This window comes from Hemitrygon akajei, chromosome 9, assembly GCF_048418815.1.
Source record: "Hemitrygon akajei chromosome 9, sHemAka1.3, whole genome shotgun sequence".
Lineage (NCBI taxonomy): Eukaryota > Metazoa > Chordata > Chondrichthyes > Myliobatiformes > Dasyatidae > Hemitrygon > Hemitrygon akajei.
Genome location: NC_133132.1, coordinates 76624560 through 76647820, shown reverse-complemented (window position 1 = coordinate 76647820; position 23261 = coordinate 76624560). Strand labels below are relative to the sequence as shown.

The window sequence follows — 23261 nt, the reverse complement described above, 5'->3', positions numbered from 1 at the left end:
TGTTTTACAGCTGATTTTGCAAGTACAGTCTCTACTAAAAAGAGTAAAGGTAAAAAGCATACCTGAAGAACCCATGTTTGGTCTATAACTAGATCATTCATCAGAATACATCATTGAACTATAAGGACTAGTTTGAAGCTCTAGAAAAGGTGAAGAAAGATTTAATAGACTAGTCTTTGGCATTGTAAGGTACATTGAAGATGTTCTCTTTAGAGCTCAGAAAGTGATTCGTGGAAAGTTTTCAAACTTATAAAAAGCTGAGACAAATTAAATAATAGAAATTGGGTGCTTTAATCAATGAGGTGAGACACAAAACTGAACTTTAAGATAATTGGCAAAAGGAACAGGGATAACAGGAGGAGAAATGTTTGCACACAGCAAATAGTCATGTTCAGGAAAAAAAAGAGAGAGACAATATTGCAAGGCTAGCTTGAAAGGATCTTAGGAAATATTTCTAGCTAGATTACTTTCCTTCCCCACAGCAGTAGTAACTGAACCTAGAGGGCAGAGACTTAGAACAGTGATTACCAATGGGGGCAGTTCCGTGTCCTAGCGAGGTATTGGAGGAAATAGAAGTCATCAGGGGCTGTTCAAGATTCTTGGGGGGAGGGCTGCTGTAAGCGACACCCTAACTTGAGGCATGAGACCTGACCTGTCATTAGTAGAGCATGCACTTCCAAAAAGAAGGATGAGGCACTGGAACACAGGAAGAGCCATACCTCTCCGTCATCACAATGCATCTGAAGCTCGGCAGTCTCATCCGACCTTACCAACCAAGCAGATAGTATTGGGGATGCATCAGTTAGCAACCAGGGTGCCCAACAGTTGCCCGTGATGTGCGGCACAAAATGAGTTCATGCAATTTAACAGTTGGTAAGTCAAGTACACCCTCTCAACTTTCTCTACAGATCTATGGAAAACAGGTTGCGCAATGATACAGCAGTGGCCGGAACCAAATGGTGAAATAGAGTCAATCAGTGACCCTGCTGACCCCGAGGATTCCTCTTGAGGTGTTCAGAGCAACCTCAGCTTCATGTGTGCTGTCAAGAACAATCTTTGGGGATTGTGAGACCTTGCATGATTGGTCAATCACGCTAACTGGAATGGTATAAAGGTAGCTTGCCAAACACCAGCTGTATCCCAACTAACTTTCAGATGCTAATCTGAATCTTTGCCAACATAATTTTCACTGTTGTGATCATCTTCATCTTTGTCTCGCTGTTCTTTTGCATGCCCCTACCATTGTTCCATCCACGTCAACTCACTGCTGTTGCCAACATCCAACAGGCATTCCCAGTTTGTGTTAATTTTTTTATTTTAATTTTGCCCCACTAATGATGGATAAGCACATACGGCGCGATCTCTATGAGTCCTATGGCAGTGAAGCCTTGAATTCTAATCCGGCAAGAAATAGAAACTACAGGAAGTGTACCAATACAATGTTACATACCTGGAGTGTTGTTTTATCCTGTTCCCATCAGATCAGCGACGCCTCATGTGTCTTATTTGTAATACTGCATTGTCCAATGAAGCCATAAAACCATCAAGATTGTGGGAACACTTCTGTAAAAGACACCCTGAAAGGACTACTTACGGTATTACTCAGTTCCAGAAGATGAAAGAAGCATTTGAAAAGCATTGAACACTCCAGTCATTTGCCAAGAAAGTTAAAAATGATCTCGATAGAGGTTTCATTGCTTCTTGTAACATATCAAAATGATAGAAAAGTATGGAAAATCTCATACAATTGGAGAAAGATTAATAATGTCTGCTGTATCAGAAGTGCTCACCAGTTCTCAAAACAGATATCAGTATTTTAAAATCAATTCCTCTGATTAATAACTCTGTAGCTCGTTGTATTGATAAAATGAGTGAAGACATTGAGTATCAACTATGCACAGAGCAATAAAAAGCAGAATTTGGGATACAGCTGGATGAGTCCAGTGCGAGACAATGAGGCATTTCTAAAGGCATATGTGTGGTTTATCAAAAATGGAAAAGTTTTTGAAGAGATGCTCTTTTTAAAAAAAATTTTTTATTAGTTTTTCAAAACATTTTACAAAATTAAAAACCCCAAATCCCAATGGGGAGCATTAATACAGTGCAAGATTAAGCATACAATAACAACATGCTACAAAGGAAGAGAATTTAACAAAAAAGCACTTAAATTAAAGACAAGTAAGCTTAGTGTCCTCCCCAAGCCCCACAACACAAGAAAAAAACAACAACTCCAGACCAACCACCACACAGTATAAAGAGTATAAGTCCGGACAGTCAAACTCCCAGACTGAATACACTTAGCAGCAGAGGATAATAATGCCTACTACCAGAAAAAAAAGGGAGCTGAAAGCAAGGGACCGAAAAGAAGAAAAAAAAAGAAAAAAAAAACCCTAGTCAAGAGGAAGGTTATGAAAGTACTCGATAGAAGGTCCCCAGACCTTATGGAACTTTAGATCCGAATTAAGAACTGAATAATGAATTTTTTCGAGGTCCAAGCAGGCCATAATGTCGTTAAGCCATTGCACATGAGTGGGCGGGGCAACATCTCTCCATCTAAGGAGGATCAAGCGTCTCGCCAGGAGAGAGGCAAAGGATAGTATTCGGCATTTGGTCGGACCCAGACATAAATCTGTCTTGCCCCAAAAACCGAACAGAGCAATTAAGGGGTTAGGTTCTAGGTGCTGATTCAGAATACCCGATAATGTAGTGAAGACATCTTTCCAGAATTTCTCCAAGCTAGGACAGAACCAGTACATGTGGATGAGAGAGGCCACGCCCCTCTTGCATTTATCACAGAGCGGACTAATGCCAGGGTAGAATCGAGAGAGTTTAGATTTAGACATATGGGCTCTATGAACAATCTTAAACTGTAAGAGGCAATGGCGAGCACAAAGGGAGGTTGAGTTAACCGATTTGAGAACTGAGTCCCAGCTCTCCTCGGATAAGGAGATAAGAGATGCTCTTTTGTAAAAAGTAAAAACAAATATCAACAGAGAATCAATCCACAACGAGCTTACAATGTATATTGAGGATAAAAGTATTCCAATCAGGAACGTGGTTTCTTGTGCAACAGATGGAGCACCATATATGACAGGTTTAGTGGCATTTATGAAAACAGAAATTCCAAGTCTGATTGCAATCCATTGCGTAATTCATCATCAACATCTTGCAGCCAAAATCCTCAGCCAGCGACGTTTTTCAAGCATGACTCTTGTAGTATCTGCTATCAACAAAATTAAAGCTCATCCATTAAATAGCAGAATATTTTGCCAGTGATGCCAAGATAACGATGAAGAGTTTGAACGCTTGCTTCTTCACACGGAAGTGCGTAGGCTGCAAAAAAGCTGCTGCTTAAAACATTTCTTTGGTCTTTTTGATACTGTGATTGAATTTTTGCTTAAAGTCAACAAGAACTTGGGAAACAAGATTGAACTTATACGTGGAGATGTGGCATTTCCGATCTGTATGACAAAACGAACATTTTAAATATGAAAATGCAGGGTGAAAATTTCAATTTAATCCAGGCAAAAAGTGCAGTGTCCACTTTTATCTGAAAATTGGAAATATATGAGCAAAGCATTGGGAGAAGAACGTTCTCACAGTTTCCCTGTGTTGAATGTATGGCACTTTCTTTCACAGATGGTGATTTGCAAGAGTACGGCTTACACTTGCAGTCACTGAAGAAGGATTTTCAGAATCAATTCAAGGATTTGAATGATCTAGAAATTCCAGACTGGGTAATTAACCCATTTCTTTGCAAGATGGAAGAACAGGAAGAGAGAATTCAAGAAGAAATTATCAAAATTCAGAATGATGAAGAAGCAAAAATGCTTTTCAAAAATGTCAGCTTTTATGGTATGTGGCTACACTGTCATATGAAGTTTCCTGCTCTTTGGAGAAGAGCCAAACTGCTCATCATTCTATTTCCATCCTCCTATCTTGTTGAAGGAGTCTTCGGCACATTGAACACTCACAAAAAAAAAAGAAACCACTTGGACATCATTACATGTGGGGACTTGAGACTTGCCTGTCACAACTTGAACCAGATAGTTCAACTCTTGCTAAAAACCATCAAACTCAATGATCACATTGATATTGAAGCTGCTTTACAGTGCACAGTTACGATGTAAGCTAGGTTTAAAACAAATAAAAATATAAAGAAGAATCATTTTTCTCATGTTAGCATATGGTAGACATGTCTTTACATTATGGGGGTGCCAGAAAGTATATTGTGCCTAAGAGGGGTGTTGGCAAGTATGAAAGTGCTTTGGGAGGCACTGGGATAAAAAAGATTGGGAAACACTGATGCACCATCAATAACTCTCGGAGACTGGAAGTGAACGATAGGCTTTTATTAACAGCAAAAAGGGACCATGACATCTCGGAGACTGAGGGAGGAGCAGTGGCCCAATCACCTTTATACAGGGGTCTGTGAGAGGAGCAGTCAGCAGAGGGGCGTGTCCAGACAGGTATACATAGTTTACCACATTCACCCCTCCTTTGTTTAAAAGAGAGTCCGCATGGGGCGAAGTTTCTTACAAGTATATTTACAGGTCAAGTCTATCAGGCGGTCAAGTCTGTCGCGGCGATCTACGTAGCACCGGTGGTGATTGCACCGGTGACGGTGGTTGTGCTGGCTCAGGCCTGACTTGAGGTGCCAGCCCATTAAGCATCAGTAACCCCTCATGCGTGTGCGTGTCGCCCGGTATGGGAGTGTTGTGAGGAGTCTGTGTAGGGCTTGGAGTGCACGGTGTCTCGTGGGTATATACATCGGTGGGTACGGGGTTCATAGTCACCGTGGAGTGTTCGGGGTAGGGGTCTGGTGCTCCTGCGGGAGCCAGGTCGCGGATGGAGACCGTGTCCTCCCGCCCATCAGGTAAGACCACGTAGGCGTACTGGGGGTTCGCATGAAGTAGGTGAACCCTTTCAACTATCAGGGAGTATTTATTGCTCCTCGCATGTTTCTGGAGCAGCACCGGCCCTGGGGACGTCAGCCAAGGCAGGAGGGTGGTCCCAGTGACAGACGTCCTGGGAAAAGAAAAGAGTCACTCATGAGGTGTGGCATTGGTGGACATGCATAACAGGGAGCGGATGGAGTGGAGTGCCTCGGGGAGGATCTCCTGCCAGCGAGAGACCAGCAATCCCTTTGACCTAAGGGCTAAGAGTGTGGCCTTCCACACCGTGGCATTCTCCCTCTCCACCTGTCCATTCCCTTGGGGATTATAGCTCGTGGTCCTACTAGTAGCAATACCCCTAGCCAGCAGGTACTGGCGCAGCTCGTCACTCATAAACGAGGACTCTCTGTCACAGTGGACATAGCAGGGATATCCGAACAGAGTGAAGAGCTGGCGCAGGGCTTTTATGACGGACGTGGCAGTGGTGTCGGGGCAGGGAATGGCAAAGGGGAACCACGAGTACTCGTCGATTATGTTGAGAAAGTAGACATTGCGGTCGGCGGAGGGAAGGGGGCCCTTAAAGTCGACACTCAGTCGCTCAAAGGGGTGGGTGGCCTTGATAAGTTGCGCCTTTTCAGGATGGTAGAAGTGCGGTTTACACTCAGCGCAGACTTGGCAGTCCCTGGTCATCGTCCTGATGTCCTCAAGGGAGTAAGGCAGGTTCCGGGCTTTCACGAAATGGAAAAGCCGGGTGACCCCTGGGTGGCAAAGATCTGCATGGAGGGCGTATAGCTGCTCGAGCTGCGTGCTGGCACACGCTCCCCGGGATAGGGCATCAGGGGGCTCATTGAGCCTTCCAGGCCGGTACAGGATGTCATAGTTGTAGGTAGAGAGTTCTATTCTCCACCTCAAAATTTTATCATTTTTGATTTTGCCCCACTGTTGGTTGCTAAACATGAACGCAACTGAGCGCTGGTTGGTCAGCAAGGTGAATTGTTTGCCGGCGAGATAGTGCCTCCAGTGCCTAATAGCTTCCACTAAGGCCTGGGCTTCTTTCTCCACCACGGAGTGCCGAATTTCAGGGCCTTGAAGGGTACGAGAGAAGAATGCTACCGGCCTTCCTGCCTGATTGAGGGTAGCAGCCAGCGCGAAATCGGAGGCATCACTCTCTACTTGGAAGGGAATAGTCTCGTCCACCGCATGCATCGTTGCTTTGGCAATGTCCCCTTTAATGCGGCTGAAGGCTGCGCGGGCCTCGGCTGAGAGGGGAAATGTGGTAGACTTGACCAGGGGGCGGGCCTTGTCTGCGTAATGGGGGACCCATTGGGCGTAATAGGAGAAGAAGCCCAGGCACCGTTTGAGGGCTCTGAGGGTGTTGGGAAGAGGGAGTTCCAACAGGGGGCTCATACGGTCGGGATCAGGGCCAATGACCCTGTTCTTCATGACATACTCAAGGATAGCAAGTCGGGTGGTTGCGAACACACACTTGTCCCTGTTATAGGTAAGGTTAAGAGCTTTGGCTGCTTGGAAAAATCGTTGGAGGTTGGTGTTGTGATCCTGCCAGTCGTGACCGCAGATGGTGATGTTATCCAGATATGGGAACGTGGCCTTCAGTTGGCACTGGTCCACCATCCGGTCCATTTCCCTCTGGAAGACAGAGACACCATTCGTGACACCGAAGGGGACGCGCAGGAAGTGATAGAGCCTGCCGCCCGCCTTGAAGGCACTATAGGGGTAGTCCTCCGGGCGGATGGGGAGCTGATGGTAAGCGGATTTTAGGTCTATAGTCGAGTACACCTTGTACTGAGCTATCTGGTTGACCAACTCCGCGATGCGGGGTAGGGGGTACGCGTCAAGCTGCGTGAACCTATTGATGGTCTGGCTATAGTCCATGACCATCCTATTTTTCTGCCTGTTCCGAACAATGACCACCTGGGCCCTCCAAGGACTTGTGCTTGGCTCAATGATCCCCTCCCTGAGCAGCCGCTGCACCTCCGACTTAATGAAGGCCCTGTCCCCCGCGTTGTACCTCCTGCTTTTAGTTGCCACAGATTTACAGTTGGGGGTCAGGTTGGCGAACAGTGGTGGGGGAGGGATCTTGACGGTGGAGAAGCTACAAGTGGTGTCCGTAGCGCAGCTGTTGGTATGGTGTTGGGTGGGATGTGCGGGTCGGTGTGTGTGTGGGAGCAGTAGCGGGGTATGTGATGAATTCCCGCAGAACTGAGGATTTCTGACAGTGATTGGTGGGAGGGGCCCATCATACTCCATTGTCAAACTTTTCACGTGGCTCTGGAAGTCGAGCCCCAATAGCACAGGGGCACACAGTTGAGGCATGACCAGTAACGCAAAGTCCTGATATTCTGTGCCCTGCACCACTAGTGTCGCTACACAACCCCGCCCCCCCGGATGTCTGTTGTATGCGACCCAGAAGCCATGGTGACCCTCTGGCTTACCAGCTGTGTCACGAGTCCACAGCGTTGCACCATGTCCGGGTGAATAAAACTCTCAGTGCTGCCCATGTCAAACAGGCAGCTAGTCCTGTGCCCCTCCACCAGGATGTCCATCATTGACCTTGCAAGCTGGTGTGGAGCGCTTTGGTTGAGGGTCACAGAGGCCAGAGTTGAATCGCTGTCTTGGTGCCCGGTAAGCACCTGTGAGTCAGAGGCGGGGCGAGGTGGCGCTGACGTAGATGGCCGCCTCCATGCCTTGCACGCGGCGGGCAGGCAAGATGGCAACCCCCATGCCTCACATGCGGCGCTGCTCGACCCCACTCGCAGTTTGGATTTACAGGCCTTGGCAAAGTGGCCCTTCTTTCCAAGCTGGAGCAGGTAGCTTCTCGGGCCGGGCAGTGTTTTCGGGGATGCTTCTCGAGTCCGCAGAAGTAACACTTCGCGGACTTGCGACTGGCAGCAGCCATGGTGGATTCACCGGCGGGTTGCGGGGTCTGGGGCGTCCACGAGGCCGGCGGAAGATCGCGCGCCTGGACAGCGTCAGCGTTGTGCAGAGAGGCCTCCAATGTGTCGGCCAGCTCGATCGCTGAATGTAAGGTAAGATCGGCGTTTTCCAGCAGTCGCTGGTGAACGTACACTGACCTGATCCCCGTAACGAAGGGGTCTTGTAACAGGAGCTCCGCATGTTGTTCCGCCGTCAGTCCCCTGCAGTCGCAGGCCCGCACGAGTGTCTGTAGGGCCCGGACAAACTCTGCGCTCGACTCCCCGGCCCACTGCTGCCGTGTCCCTAAGCGATGTCTCGCATAGACGGTGTTTACCAGCCGCAGGTATTGTCTTTTGAGGGCATCCATCGCACCCTGGTAGTCCGTTTGGTCCCTGATCACGGAGTAGACCCTCGGACTGATCCTGGAAAGGAGAACTCTGCGCATCATGGCAGGCTCGGTCATGTGAATCTTCTCCAGGTACGATTCAAAACATGCTAGCCAAAGTTCGAAAGCATTGCCGTCTTCCTGGGATTGAGGATCGAGATCCAATCTGTTGGGTCGTAAAATGCTCTCCATGTTTTAAAATTGCTGTTAATAATATTGATGCACCATCAATAACTCTCGGAGGCTGGAAGTGAACGATAGGCTTTATTAACAGCAAAAAGGGAGCACGACATCTCGAAGACTGAAGGAGGAGCAGTGCCCCAATCGCCTTTATACAGGGGTCTGTGGGAGGAGCCACAGGAGCAGTCAGCAGAGGGGCATGTCCAGACAGGTATACATAGTTTACCACAAACACTGATTGAGAGGGAACGTGAGAAAAGGAGATTATTTCAGATGGTAGTTGCAATTTGGTAAACATTGTCTGAATGGATGGTGGAGTCAAGAACTCTCATAACATTTAACAAGTACCTAGATGAACACTTGACCTGTCAATGCAAAGAAGGTTATGGATCAGCTGCTGTTTGGTAGAGTCGGTACCTGAAGTACCTGTTTCTGTGCTGCAAGGGGCAGGGTTTCATATTTCTGGATCATTGGGATTTCTTCTGGGGAAGGCATGACCTGCACAAAAAGGGTAGGTTACACCTGAACTTGAGGGGCACCAACATCCTTGTGAGCGGGTTTGCAAGAGCGGTTGGTTTGGCTGTGGTATGGGAATATGAATGATAGGGCAGTTGGTATACAAATAGATGCTGTGTGTTGTCAGTCTGTGAGGAAGGACAGACAGATGATAGGGCAAAATTACAGTCAGTGGAATAGGTTGAAATGTGTCTTTAAACCAAATAGTCAGTTCAGCAGTTCCACTGTTTGGAAAAGTGAGGATAAAAAAAAGGGAAGGTGGGTGCAGAAGATATCATGAAAACTCTAGAATAAATAAAAAGACAAGAAGTTAGAAAGGGATAAAAATTTAACTTCTGGTAATATGGGGAAAAATTGAAAAGTGTGATGAATACAAGAATCAAGGTGTTATATCTGAATGCATGCAGTATACAGAATAAGGTAGATCATCTTGTAGACCAGTTAGAGGTTGGCAGATATAACGTTATGGGAATCACTGAGTCATGGCTGAAAAAAGATCATAGTTGAGAGCTTAACTGTAAGGGTACACACTATATTGAAAGGACAGGCAGGTATGCTGAGTGCGTAGAGTGGCTCTCGGAAAGAAAATGAAATCAAATGAATCCTTGTCGGTAGAGTTAAGGAACTGCAACCATAAAAGCTCCTTGATGGGAGTTATATACAGGCCTCTGAACAGTAGCCAGGATGTTGGTTACAAATTACAGTGGGAGATAGTTAAGGCATGTAAAAACAGCAATGGTGCAATAGATATGGGGATTTCAGTATGCAGGTAGATTGGGAAAGTCAGGTTGGTGCTGGATTCCAAGAGAAAGGATTTGTAGAGTGTCTACAAGATGGATTTTTAGAATCATTTCAATAGTGCAACTTAATGCCTACATACAACCTGAAATTCTTACTCTCCACAGACATCCTCAAAACAGAAGAAAGAAAAACAGGGGATGAATGACAGGAATAAAATATAAGAACCCCAAAGCCCCCTGGTCTTTCCCAGCCACAAGCAGCATCAACCCCCCCCCCCCTATTTTTCAGAATCAGAATCAGAATCAGGTTTATTATCACCGGCATGTGGCATGAAATTTGTTAACTTAGCAGCAGCAGTTCAATGCAATCTGGCAGAGAAAAAAAAAATAACAAATTAAAAATAAATCAATTACTTATATTGAATAGATACTAAAAACGTGCAAAAACAGAAATATTGTATACTAAAAAAAAGTGAGGTAGTGTCCAAAGATTTAATGTCCATTTAGGAATCGGATGGCAGAGGGGAAGAAGCTGTTCCTGAGTCGCTGAGTGTGTGCCTTCAGGTTTCTGTACCTCCTACCTGATAGTAACAGTGAGAAAAGGGCATGCCCTGGGTGCTGGAGGTCCTTAATAATGGATGCTGCCTTTCTGAGACACTGCTCCCTAAAGATGTCCTGGGTACTTTGCAGGCTAGTGCCCAAGATAGAGCTGACTAGATTTACAACCTTCTGCAGCTTCTTTCGGTCCTGTGCAATAGCCCCTCCATACCAGACAGTGATGCAGCCTGTCAGAATGCTCTCCACGGTACAACTATAGAAGTTTTTGAGTGTATCTGCTGCCATGCCAAATCTCTTCAAACTCCTAATAAGGTATCACCGCTGTTTATTCTAGCATAAAGCATCAACATTCCCACCACCCAACCTGCAAGCAACTGCAAAGCCCCATGGTCTATATTACATCAAAAACTAACTCTTCACACCAACATTTTGACATCCCACAGGCTCTCTCACACTAACAAAGGAGAGACAGATATAGCTCCTTCCACAGTGGCAGGGGAGACAATAGTCAATATTTCGATGTTACAGTCAGTCTGAAGCATTGCTTTCTTATTTCGAGTTCCCCGTCTCGAGAATTGGCAAATCGATTACCAAGTGCAGTGCCCTCGAACAGCCCAATGTTCTGGCTCCTGCTATGCTTCAGTATGTGACACCAGCAAGGATTCACGTCCACAGGGCCATGCAGGCCCTGAAGGCTCCAACTTCTGGCTGAAACATGGCCAATCAGTGAGCTCCAACAACGGGAACAATGCTGTCATGCAGAACCGCAGTCTTTAGGTGCTGCAGGGAACCCAGTAATCCTGAAAGGAAAACAGAGATATTAGAATAGGAAGAATTTAACTGTTTCACTGATGAGCTGGGAGAAGTTGTTCTCTGGCGCCAACTCAACCATTTGTGGTTGAGCCCACTAGGGAAAAGGCAATTCTGGATTGGGTATTGTGCAATGCACCAGATTTGATTGGGGAGCTTCAGGTAAAGGAACCCTTCAGAGACGGTGATCATAATATGACAGAATTCACCCTGCAGTTGAAGAGGGAGAAGCTATAATCAGATGTATCAGTGGAGTAAAGGCAAATACAGAGGCATGAGAGAGGAGCTGGCTGGCGAAAGTTGATTGGAAGGGGGCTATTAGCAGGGATGATGGCAGAACAGCAATAGCTGGAGTTTCTGGGAGCAATTAAGAAGGTGCAGAATAGGTACATCCCAAAGAAGTAATACTCTAAAGAGAGGATGAGGCAAACGTGGCTGACAAGGGAAATTGAAGACAGCATAAAAGCAAAAGAGCTAAAATTAATACGAAGTAGAGGATTGGGAAGCTTTTAAAACCAACAGAAGGGAACTAAGAAAGCAATAAGGAAAGAAAAGGTGAAATATAAGGGTAAGCTATCCAATAATATAAAGGAGGATATGAATTTTTTTCAATATTTAAACAATAGAGGTGAGAGTGTAAAAGTGTGAGAGCAAGAGGTGAAAATGGCACTGGAGGAGTAGTAATGTGGGAGAAAGAAATGGCAATATACTTGAGTATATTGCATCAGACTTCACTGTGGCAGACACAAGCAGTATGCCAGAAATTCAAGAGTGCCGGGGGAAGAAGTGAGTGTAGTTGCTATTACTAAGGAGCAAGTGCTTGGGAAGCTGAAATGCCTGAAGGTAGGTAAGTCACCCGGACCAGATGGACTATACACTATATTTCTAAAAGAGGTAGCTGAATTGTGAAGTCATTAATAGTAATCATTCGAGAATCATTTGATTCTCAAATGGTTCCAGAGCTCAGGAAAATTGCAAAAGTCACTCCGCTCTTTCAGAAGGGAGGGAGGCAAAAGACAAGAAATTCCAGGCCAGTTAGCCAGACTTCAGTGGTTGGGAAGATGTTGGCGTCCGTTATTAACGATGAGGTTTCAGGGGACTTGGAGGCGTGTGATAAGGTAGACCAAAGTCAGCATGGTTTCCTTAAGGGGGTATCTAGCCCAACAAATCTGCTGGAATTCTTTGAGGAAGTAACAGGCAGGATAGACAATGGATTTTGTTTACTTGGATTTTCCAAAGGCCTTGAAAAGGTGATGCACATGGGGCTGTTAAACAATTTAAGAATCCATGGCGTTGCAGGAAAGATACCAGCATGAATAGATTGGCTGAGTGGCAGGAGGCCAAAAGTGGGAATAAAGGGAGCCTTTTCTGCTTGGCTGCTGGTAACTAATGGTGTTCGACAGGGTTCAATTTTGGGACCACTTCCTTTCATGTTATATTCCAATGACTTGAATGATGGAATTGAAGGCTTTGTGACCATGTTTGTGGACAATACAAAGATAGGCGGAGGGGAAGGTTGTGTTGAAGAAGTGGGGAGTCTGCAGAAGGACTTGGACAGACTATGAGAGTAGGCAAGGAAGTGGCAGATGGAATATAGTGTAGGGAAATGTATGGTCATGCACTTTAGTGAAAGGAATAAAAGCGTAGACTACTTTCTAAACAGAGAAAATGCAGAAATCAGAGGTGCAAAGGGACTTGGCAGTCCTCATGCAGGATTCCATAAGGCCTAACTAGCAGGTTGAGTCAGTAGTAAGGAAGGCAAATGCAATGTTAGCATTTATTTTGAGAAGACTAGCATATAAAAGCAATAATGTAATGCTGAGTTTTCATAAGGCATTGGTCAGACCATACTTGGAGTATTGTGAGCAGTTCTGGGCTCCTTATCTAAGAAAGGATGTGTTGGCTTTGGAGAGGGTCCAGAGAAGGTTCATGAGTACGATTCCAGGAATGGCAGTGTTAAGGTATGAGGAATGTTTAATGGCTCTGGTCCTGAACCTGCTGGAGTTTAGAAGAGTAAGGAGAATCTCACTGAAACCTATTGACAATTGATTGGCCTAGATAGAGTGGACATGGAGAGGATGGCTCCTATCGTGAGGAAGTCTAGCACTAAGGAGCACAGCCTCAGAATAAAAGGATGACCCTTTTGAATAAGGGGGAATTTCTTTAGCAACGAGTTGGTGAATCTGTAGAATTCATTGCCACGGACGATTGTAGAGGCCAAGTCATTGGGTTAGCAAGATAGCATGCTGGTTAGCACAATGCTTTCCAGTACCAGCGACCCAGGTTCAATTCCTGCCGCTGCCTGTACAGAGGTTGTACATTCGCCCCGTGACTGTGTGGGTTTCCTCCAGGTGCTCTGGTTTCTTCCCACAGTCCAAAGACCTACTGGTTTGTAGGTTAATTGGTCATTGTAAATTTCCTGTGATTAGGCTTGGATTAAATTGGGCGATTGCTCGGCGGTACAGCTCGAGGGCCTATCCACAGTGCATTTCAATAAATAAATAATGTATATTTAAAGCATAATCTAGCTTTCTGCATTCCTTTCTTCTCACTTACAGGAAAATACAAGAGAGTATAAGCGAAAAGGAACATGAGTAGGCCAACTGGCTCTTCAAGCTTGCTCTGTCATTCAATAAGTTCATTGCTGGTCCAGTGTTGAACTCAATATATTCTCCTGTGCTCTCCCTATAATTCTCTAATTCCTTGTGCTGCAAATGTCTGAAGTCGCCATGTTCAATTTATTCAACAACTCCACCTCCTTTGTTAATGAAAAAGTTAATGAAACACCCTAAAATGTTAAAAAGATTGATGCCCCCCCCCCACCCCGCTGAGGCAATACCACCAATCCGGGAGTCAGCTGGTGACTTCCTTTGCTTTCTACTGCAGCAAGTCTACCCTTTCCTACATAAGGAGACCATAACTGACATATTGCTCCCAAGTGTGGACTCATTAATATCCTGCATAATTGTATCAAGACACCCTTGTTCCTGTATTCCTCTTACTATGAAGGCCACACCACCACTTGTTTTAACTGCTTCCTGAACCTGGTGTTTAAAGACAGGCACGTCTCTTTGTACATCAACACTTTGCAACCTAAAACCATTTAGATAGTGAGAACAATTTTTCTTAGTATTTGCTCCATTACCTCCCCATAACTGACAACTTTGTTAAGGCATGCAGACAGCGTTTCCCTGGACCCTCAAGCCCCAGTCTATATTGTTTCTCTGACCCCACTTCCCAACTTCCTTCCTCCTTCTCTTCTGTATCACCCACCCACTCACTGATTTGAACTCCACGAGTAATTTTAGCCAAAAAAAACCTCTCTTTATAAAAGCCTATTAAATATTTTCCTGATCACTACTTTAGCTACCTTCTCAAAAAGAACATTATTAGATTTGTTGTATAAATTACTTTTAACAAACATGTTTTGGTTCTATGCAATCACTTGGAAATTCCCTTCAGCATTCCATTGTCCTTTCATTACTTGTAGATTCCAAAACTCTCCCACATCTGTTAGACTTGCATGTTTTTAATTTACTGTTTTCCCTGATTCTAGTATTTCTTCGATAATTTAGTTACATCTCCAGTCTAACAATCTAAAGGCAATAGAAATTGTGAAAGCTTGGTAAAATTATAGCAATAGTGTCTGCAATTTTCTCACTTGATTGCTTCTGGTGAAAATCATTAAGTTCTGGGAATTTGTTAGTTATTGAGCTGGATCATCCTGACTGGTCTCCCTCTCCACAGTGCACCCTGGCCACACCTACACTTTCATAATGCAGAGGGCTGAGCAAGCTGACCCTTTGTACCCAACAGTCCTTATGAAGTAGTGTGGGCTTCAAGAGCTGGGGTGGATTTGTTATGCTGGCTGTGAAAGATTTTTAACTCTTTTTAAAAATATCTCTGTTAGTCAGAGACATTTAACATCTATTCAAATATATTTATGTATTAAAATCATTAGAATAGTTGAATACGTATGTTGTATTGCAGTAAATTAGCAAATAGTAAGTCAAACATGTCGCTGATTGATTATCATAGGATTGGTGACTGTATGCAATTAATAAGGTTATTGTTTCTTTACCAGTCTCAATAATGTGAGGCTGAGGGGCAAAAACGAAATGCTTCACCACTTACCATGGTGAGCAAACTGCCATCTGACTCCAGGTTCACTTTGAAGCTCTCTATATCATATAAAGATACGATGCCATCTCTACTGCCCTCGTAGTGTGTATGTACAAAGCTATGCAGCGAGTTAAACACCTTCTCAAAAATCACCTGTGATGGAAGCTTTCTCAGGGTTTTTAATGAGATTGTACTTGTGAAAATATATTGTTGCTTCAAAGACAAATACAGAGAGAGTGGAGAAGGATCGTTTCCACCGTGCGCATCAGATTGAACCCAAATTACCCACGCAGGAAATGGCAAATATGACTATATGATATATATGTATAGCATCTGAAATACATCTTGCAGAAATGTTTGTTTGATGATGAATCTCAATAAAAAATAAATTACAAAAAAAAGTGCAGGAAGTGATTTTCACAGATATTGAACTGCACCTCCAGAACCCAGAACATTCCCTGCCTGACATTTGTTTAACTATTGAACTCAAAGTCAAATGATCATTTCATTATGCTTTGGCCAAGGAGTGATAGTCTCAGAGACTGGTCTTGAAAACAGTCTTACTACACAGTCTTTAACCATTCTCACTTCAAAAATACCAACCTTGATGTCATTCCTGGTGGGGATCAGCAAGAAATGCTGGGCCAAGTAACCTTGAGGAGGTGGTGAGCTGATTAGCTTGGAGCCCTCTTGTGATATGATCAGTGGTTTGAGGTCAATAGGAACATAGTTCCATTGGTTCTTCTGGGTCGATTGCCCGATTTGTTGGATCCTATTATGTACATAAACACAGAATCTCCTTGTTTCATTAAATTTAATAAGTGCTTTCCCACTCACCGTGATGAGTGAACTGCTGTCTGACTCCTAGTTAATCTTGAACCTCTCTATATAGTATAGAAGTACCATACCTTCAAGATGTGATGTTTGTACAAAATGAACTGTGCCTCTAGAGGCCAGGACATCTCTCCAAAGTCCAGGTTGAAAACCAACTCTTCCCTTTGGAACCATTGGCTGATAGACAGCACAGATTAGGCTTTTTTTAAATGCTTATTTCTTCCTTTTGTTGACTGTGATGAGATTCATCCCTTGACCTGTAACTGGACAGTAGCACAGAAGACGTAAAGGAATTCCAACAGGGTGTTGCTTGGGATAGAGTGTTTCCTTTATGAGGACAGACTGGATAGGTTGAGATTGATTTTCTTAAAGGGGAAAAATCTCACTGAAACACACAAAATGATGAGGGGTATTGATAGTGTTGTGCTTGTTACTGAGGGACAGTGCAGAGCATGCAGGATACTCAACTGAATACCACTATTAACTACCACGGTAGACAGTGTAGCTAACAAAAAAAAACCTTTATCCTTAACAGGCACATCTATAACCAGAGAGTAAGGTAAAGGGGATACCCTGAGAGGATTTGAAAAAGATTTTTTTTTCACCCAGAGAGTAATTGAAATCTGAAATGCATTTCCTGTCTGGATGGCAGGAATAGATACTCTCACAACATTAAAGAAGTATTTGAATGAGCACTTGGAATGCCATGGTGCTGAAAACTGCAGGGCAAATGCTGGAAAAAGATGTCGGTAGAGTTAGATTTGTGATGTAACGTGGTGGACCAAAGGGCCTGTTTCCAAAGGATGGAATGATTTTGTAATTCAGCATTAATTTAAATTGTATGTTTATGACTTGCCAGTGATCAAATCCTCAAAAAGCTGTCATTAGTTTTTTTTGCTGTTTGAGAAGAATCCCATATCTCCTATATGCAATTTATTTCAAGCTTAACTAATCTCTCCAGGGTTTCTTTCTCATGTATAATAAAGTCATTGACTTTATGGAATTTATTACAAAGAAAGAAAGCATTTGCATTTCAAAGTTCCTTTCTAGTCTCAGGACACTCAAAGCACTTTACAATAATTAAATATTACTGAATTGAAGTCACAGTTTTAAATCAGAATAAGGCAGCATCCAATTTGTCCACAGCTATATCCTACAACCAATGTGGTGTTAATGATCAAATAATAGACTCCAGTGATGTTGGTTGAGGTATAAATGTTGACTGTAACAACTCCCCTGATATTTTAGTACCATAGGAGCTTCTATCTGAAAAAACTGATGGTGCTTCATTTTAATGACCAATTTGAAATACAACAGCCTAAAGCTCTACAATGCACAATGATCTGTCTGGCACAATGTTTTGTGTGCCATGCAACAGAATTTAAAAAAAATTCTGATCATATTTATATTTTCGGTAGAATTACCCAGTACAAAAGTGTTGTTTTGTACCTGTGACAATTAGAGGATGTTGCCATTGTGTTCGCTGGTGTTGTGGGGGTGCCAAAGGGGTTTTGGAGTTCAGAGTTCAATTGCAGCACTGTCTGTAAGGAGTTTGTACTTTCCCCCATGATCATGTGGGTTACCACTGGGCACTTTGGTTTCCTCCCACAGTCCAAAGATGTGCCAGTTGGTAGGTTGATTGATCATTGTAAGTCATCTTGGATAAGTCTAGTGTTAAACAAGTGGATTGCCAGGCGCTACAGCACATTGGGCCAGAAGGGCTTGTTCTGTGTGGTATCGCTAGATAAATAAATAAACACACTACTAGTACCGCTGGAACTCCTTCAGTAGCCTCCGTTAGTCTCGATAGACCATGGATTTAAGCCTCCAGGATGCAAGCCTGAGCAAGGTATTTTTTTTATGGAAGACCGGCAGTTACCCAAGCTGTAAGTCTCCCCTCTCCACGCCACCGATGTTGTCCAAGGGAAGGGCATTAGACTCCCTCAGTGTTGCTTGTGTGTCTCAGTTTTATAAGAAGAATATTATGCCAAGTATAGCAATGCATTAATGCTAAATTGTCAGTAGGGCTCTTCTTAGGAACATCAAATCTTGTTGATATGAAATACACACTTTGTGAATTCATACACCAGTCATTTGAGATTCATACTTTGTGCTTTTAGATGGTATGTTTGTGTAATGGGCTTGTCTTCTGGTGTTTCATAAGTCAATGTCAGATGTAACTCAATGTAAAATACCATGTAATAACTTGGGAATTATAGTGATTTGGAAGCTATGATGCTTTATCAGAATATGGGTGTAATGTCACAAAACTCACAATATATTTTTATTGTAAATATACGGTCATTAAATCTATCAAACGTAGGATCATCTGAAACCTTTTCACTGGATGAATGGCAATGGGTAAATTGTCTGTTTTACTCCTCCCATAAAAGTCGGAAGTGTACAATAAGGCAGTGTCAATGAATTTTCACAATAAAAGCAATTAAAATTACCTTTGCTCGATGCTTACTGTAAGGCGTTTGAACATTGTTTTGGTGAAAGTTGTAAACCAATGGCCTTAATAAGAATTTATTATACATGTGCTCTCAATTTTATCATTTAGCAACAGAAATGAGCCATAGGTACAATGCTAATGATGAGTCTCTGTTTCTGCTACACTCAGGCCACTCAGTCAAGGTAGAGGGACGATCTGATGTCTGGTTCCATAATCCTTTCAAAATCAAGGCTATTTACTTCCACCTCCATTCAATGGACAGTTTCACACTTGCCTTCAATCTTTATCTGAAGGGTGAAGGTAAGTGTGAAACTTGTTTGCATAACAATATAATGATGAGGATCTCAGACACACTAAGTGTTACTGAGATCTTAATCTATATTTTTGTGACCTTCAAATTTAGTAGTTTCCCTTGACATATTCCTGTCAGTTCCGATTGGCATAACCATCTCCTCCACAATCTCCATCAGCACCGGTGCACCACAGGGCTGTGTGCTTTGCCCCCTGCTCTACTCACTGTACACCTACCACTGTGTGGCTAAGTACAGCTCTAACACCATTGCTGATGACACCACTGCTGTGGGTTGTCTCAAAGATTGTGATGAATCAGCATTCAGGAGGGATATGGAAAATCTGGCTGAATGTGTCATAACAACAACCCCTCACACAATGTCAGCAAGACCAAGGAACTGATCATAGACGTCAGGAGAGGAAAACCGGAGGTCCACGAGCCAATCCTCATTGGAGGATTAGAGGTGGAGAGGGTCAGTAGCTTTAATGTCCTGGGTGTCACTATCTCAGAGGACCTGTTCCAGACCCATCATATAAAAGTAGTTGCAAAGAAAGCACAACAGCACCTCTACTTCCTTAGAAGGCTGTGGAGATTTGGCAAGCCATCAAAAACCTCAACAAACTTGTATGGATGTGCAATAGAAAGTGTATTGACTGGCTGCATCATGGCTTGGTATGGGAAAACTAATGCCTTTGAACGGAAAATCCTACAAAAGGTAACCCCCTGTAGGTAAAGCCCTTCTAACCATTGATCACATCTACATGAAACACTGCTGTAGGATAGCAGCATCCATTGTCAGAGATCCCCACCACCCAGGCCACGATCTTTTTTCACTGCTGCCATCAGATAGAAGATACAAATACTTCAGGACTTGCACCATCAGGTTCTTGAACAAAAAACAGGATAATTACACTCATCTATTGAGATGTTCCCACAACCAATGATCTCACTTTAAGGATTTTTTATCTTGTTATTTCATGCTGTCATTATTTATTTATTGTACTTGCACAGTTGTTGTCTTCTATGCTCTTGTTCTTTCATTGATCCTGTTTACAGTTACTATTCTATAGGTTTGCTGAGTCTGCCCGCAGGAATAAGAATCTCAGGGTTGTATGTGGTGACATGTACTGTATGTACTCTGATAATAAATTTTACTTTGAACTTTGAACTTTCTATTTCCCACACATCATAAGTCCAGATATCAACACTTCTGTACCAAAATTCTAATCAGCATGAAATCCCATTACCCTACATCAGATTGGGTCAACTGATACTTAGATTTCAAAACTCTCAGTTCTTAGCATTATATTTTACCATTGACTCACCTCCTCCTGATTCTGTTGGCTAGGCTTTTTGCCTTCCAGTAGTTTCTCTGGTCTCATGTATGTCTTGCTGGGCTTATTTTTGCTCATTTGTAAAGCACAGCCAAGCCTCTGATGTCTGTGGCCAAGTCAGCTTCACCATGTTTAAGTCAGTGGTTAACTTTAAACTATTTACCCGTATTTTCAAATATTTCCCACATAATCTCATCATTCTCTACTTTTCTATACAGTACTCCTACCATCCCCAATAATTCTGTGATTTCTGCACTCCCCCACTTCCTGATTCTTGATCTTCCCCAAATGTAATCTCATCTCTATTATGCTTTCAACTGTTAAGCTCTATTAAGATAGTCTTTGCTCATCTGCCTTAATACATAAGATCCTAGATGTCAAATTTTGTTTTATTAAGCTTCCATGAAGCTATTTGGAAGATTTTATCAAGTGAAAGACATTACATAAAGCCAATTATTGTTATTATTTGCCCCACTCCCTCCCCCTATGTCTTTCGAACAAATAGGTCTTCAACTGTGGAAACTTTTGATGTTTTTGCCTCTCCACAGCCATCCTCTCCCATTCTAATTTCACTCTTTTGACTGATTATTTTATCTAAAAATTACTGTAGATATTTGAAATAAAATTAAAATTGCTGGAAGATGTTAACATCTGTGGAGAGAATAACAGTAAAATCACATTAACTGTACAAGATTTGCAATCAGAATCATTGGGCAATAATCATTTGAACAATAATAATCGGAAGCTGAAATGCCTCAGTCTGTAAGGGGAAGGTGTTGCTTCTCTTTATTGACAGTTATTTTATACTCATTTTTTTTAAAATTTCAGATGACACAGTTTCTTTCAATGCTGAAGAATATGAAGAGATCGGACCTTGTTCAGTTACATGTGGTAAATATTATTTTTGAAAATATTAATTGTGAGCAGAATTTGGATAGATTGTTCTTTCATAATCATCCATCCCTATGCTATAATGTGAGGAAAAATTTACAAAGTAATCAAAATATTACAGAGAATAAGAGCTAGAATGAAGACTAGATCTGACCTCAAGATTTTGGTCATGGTGCTTGCACACCACCAACTTGTATGCGGTGCTGATTATGGCCTCTGTTAATAAAAACATGGGTTGCATGTATAAAGGCCTGGTACAAATTGGAGCTGTACTCCAAAATGATGTTAGTCATTATGCACAGATTTGTTGGGAAATGGACCATTGGACTTAATGTTACTTGGTGTATGCCTTGTTTTTTATTCCTAAGACTCTGGGACCCCAGGGTGAACATGCAAGTTCTCTTGAATTGATAGGATGCTTTCTCAGGTACCATTCTCTCCTGCTTTCATTGGAGTTGTTTCCTGCACCTGCACTCCTTTCCCTCTGGAATTATTTCTTGTTCCTGCTTGCTCATGGCCAGTACTCCACCATGTGATGCCTCCTTCACCAACCTGGTCTCAAAGGTAGCCATGATGCTACTCTCTACCCGGGATCAGGCTGAGTGATGATGGCTCCTCGGGTAGGCTGTTGCCCCAAGGGTCAGGTCACTTTCTGCAATGGGAATGAAAGAGTAGGTCAAAGGTGACATTTTAACATTGAAGCTAAGCAGCGAGAAGCGATTGTCTACTGAGAGCAGCTGCAGATCGATGTGCAGGAAACAAAGTGATTTCCCTGCAGGGCGTTTCTGTTAGTTACCCGTTCTAGCAGGATCAGGATGCTGAGGAACACCTTCAAAAGAAGCCCAAAGCCTCTCTGAAAAGTCAGAGTGCTGCTCCAGCAGTTCTTGCAGCCATGACTACCTGTTCCCTGCAGCTTCAGTGCCTCTCCACTTAAAAGTAACAAATGATGTTTGATTCCCAATGCCCAAAAGCCAGTGCAGTCAGAAGCACACAGCATTGATTTCACATGATCCTCGTGCCCAACCTGCAACACGTGCCTATTCCCCTTGCTCACAATTGGGCTCAGTACTCTAGATCATTCTATCAGTTAAATGTAAAGGACCTGTAAGGTGACAGTCATGGCCTGAGGAGTTCCACCCTTTGCAGTACGGTATGCCTGCTTTGCTCAGGTTTGCAACTGCAGACACATACTGCTTTTTCACCTTTCAGTGATTTGCATGGGCTTGGTACAGTGGTATCAGTTTCTCAGCATCAGGTCGAACGTTACTCAGAAAGAGGCTCCCACGTTCGGTAATTTGCAGTCTGTTTCATTACTTTGAAGAAAGTTGGGCGACTACACTGAAACTACGCTCCACCAAATATGATGTTGGAAAGACAATAAGGAACACCTGGACCTTTTTCCACAGTGCAGGACAGCATTCCAAGATTTCTTTATGCAACCAAAGGTGTTGATATGATTTTTTGAATCTCAGTTTCAGCTCAAAGTCATTCTATAGCAAGATCAGATCTTCCTCCATCCTTCCCATTAATTACATGTGTTCAGGAATGGATTTATTACCCAGTCTGGAATTTGGATTGAGAGAAGGTCTGAAATCTCTCTGCCGTGTCTTTATGCAGCTTACCCAGGTGGGCACAGCACACTGGAAGATCATCATTTGGTGTTCTTTCTTTCTCTTCCAACTCAGAGAGGCTCAGACACTAGCAGAATGCCAGAAATGTGAGAGTGTTGGGGGCAGAAGCAAATGTCGTTGCTATTACTAAGAAGGTAGATAAGTCACCTAGATCAGATGAACTATACCTCAGGGTTCTGAAAGAGGTAGCCAAAGAGATTGCGGAAGAGTTAATAATGATCTTTCAAGAATCACTTGATTCTGGAATAATTCCTGAGGACTGGAAAATTGCAAATGTCACTGCACTCTTTAAAAAAAGAGGAAGGCAGAAGAAAGAAAACTATAGGCCAGTTAATCTGAGTCGTTGGGAAGATGTTCGAGTCAAAGGATGAGGTTTTGGGGTTCTTAGAGGCACATGATAAAGTAGGCCAAAATCAACTTGGTTTTCTAAAGGGGAAATGTCTGACAAATCTGTTGGAATTCTCTGAGGAAATAATAAGCAGGACAGACAAAGGAGAGCCAGTGGATATTTTTTATTTGATTTTTCAGAAGGCCTTTGACAAGGTGCCTCACATGAGGCTGCTTAACAAGATAATAGCCTATGGTATTACTGGAAAAGTACTAGCATGGACAGAAGATTGGCTGACTGGTAGGAGACAGAGTGGCAATAAAGAGGGCCTTTTCTGGTCACCTGCCGGTCACTAG

At 43.2% G+C, this 23261-nt stretch overlaps 1 protein-coding gene across 1 annotated transcript in view; it reads left to right on the top strand.

The window, feature by feature from the left end:
- LOC140732802 (uncharacterized) overlaps positions 1 to 23261 on the top strand; it is a 237808-nt gene that overhangs the window by 5619 nt on the left and 208928 nt on the right. The window contains exon 2 of the mRNA XM_073055435.1: positions 20884 to 20946. The gene's annotated coding sequence lies outside the window, so the exon portion shown is untranslated. The remainder of the gene's footprint in view (positions 1 to 20883; positions 20947 to 23261) is intronic.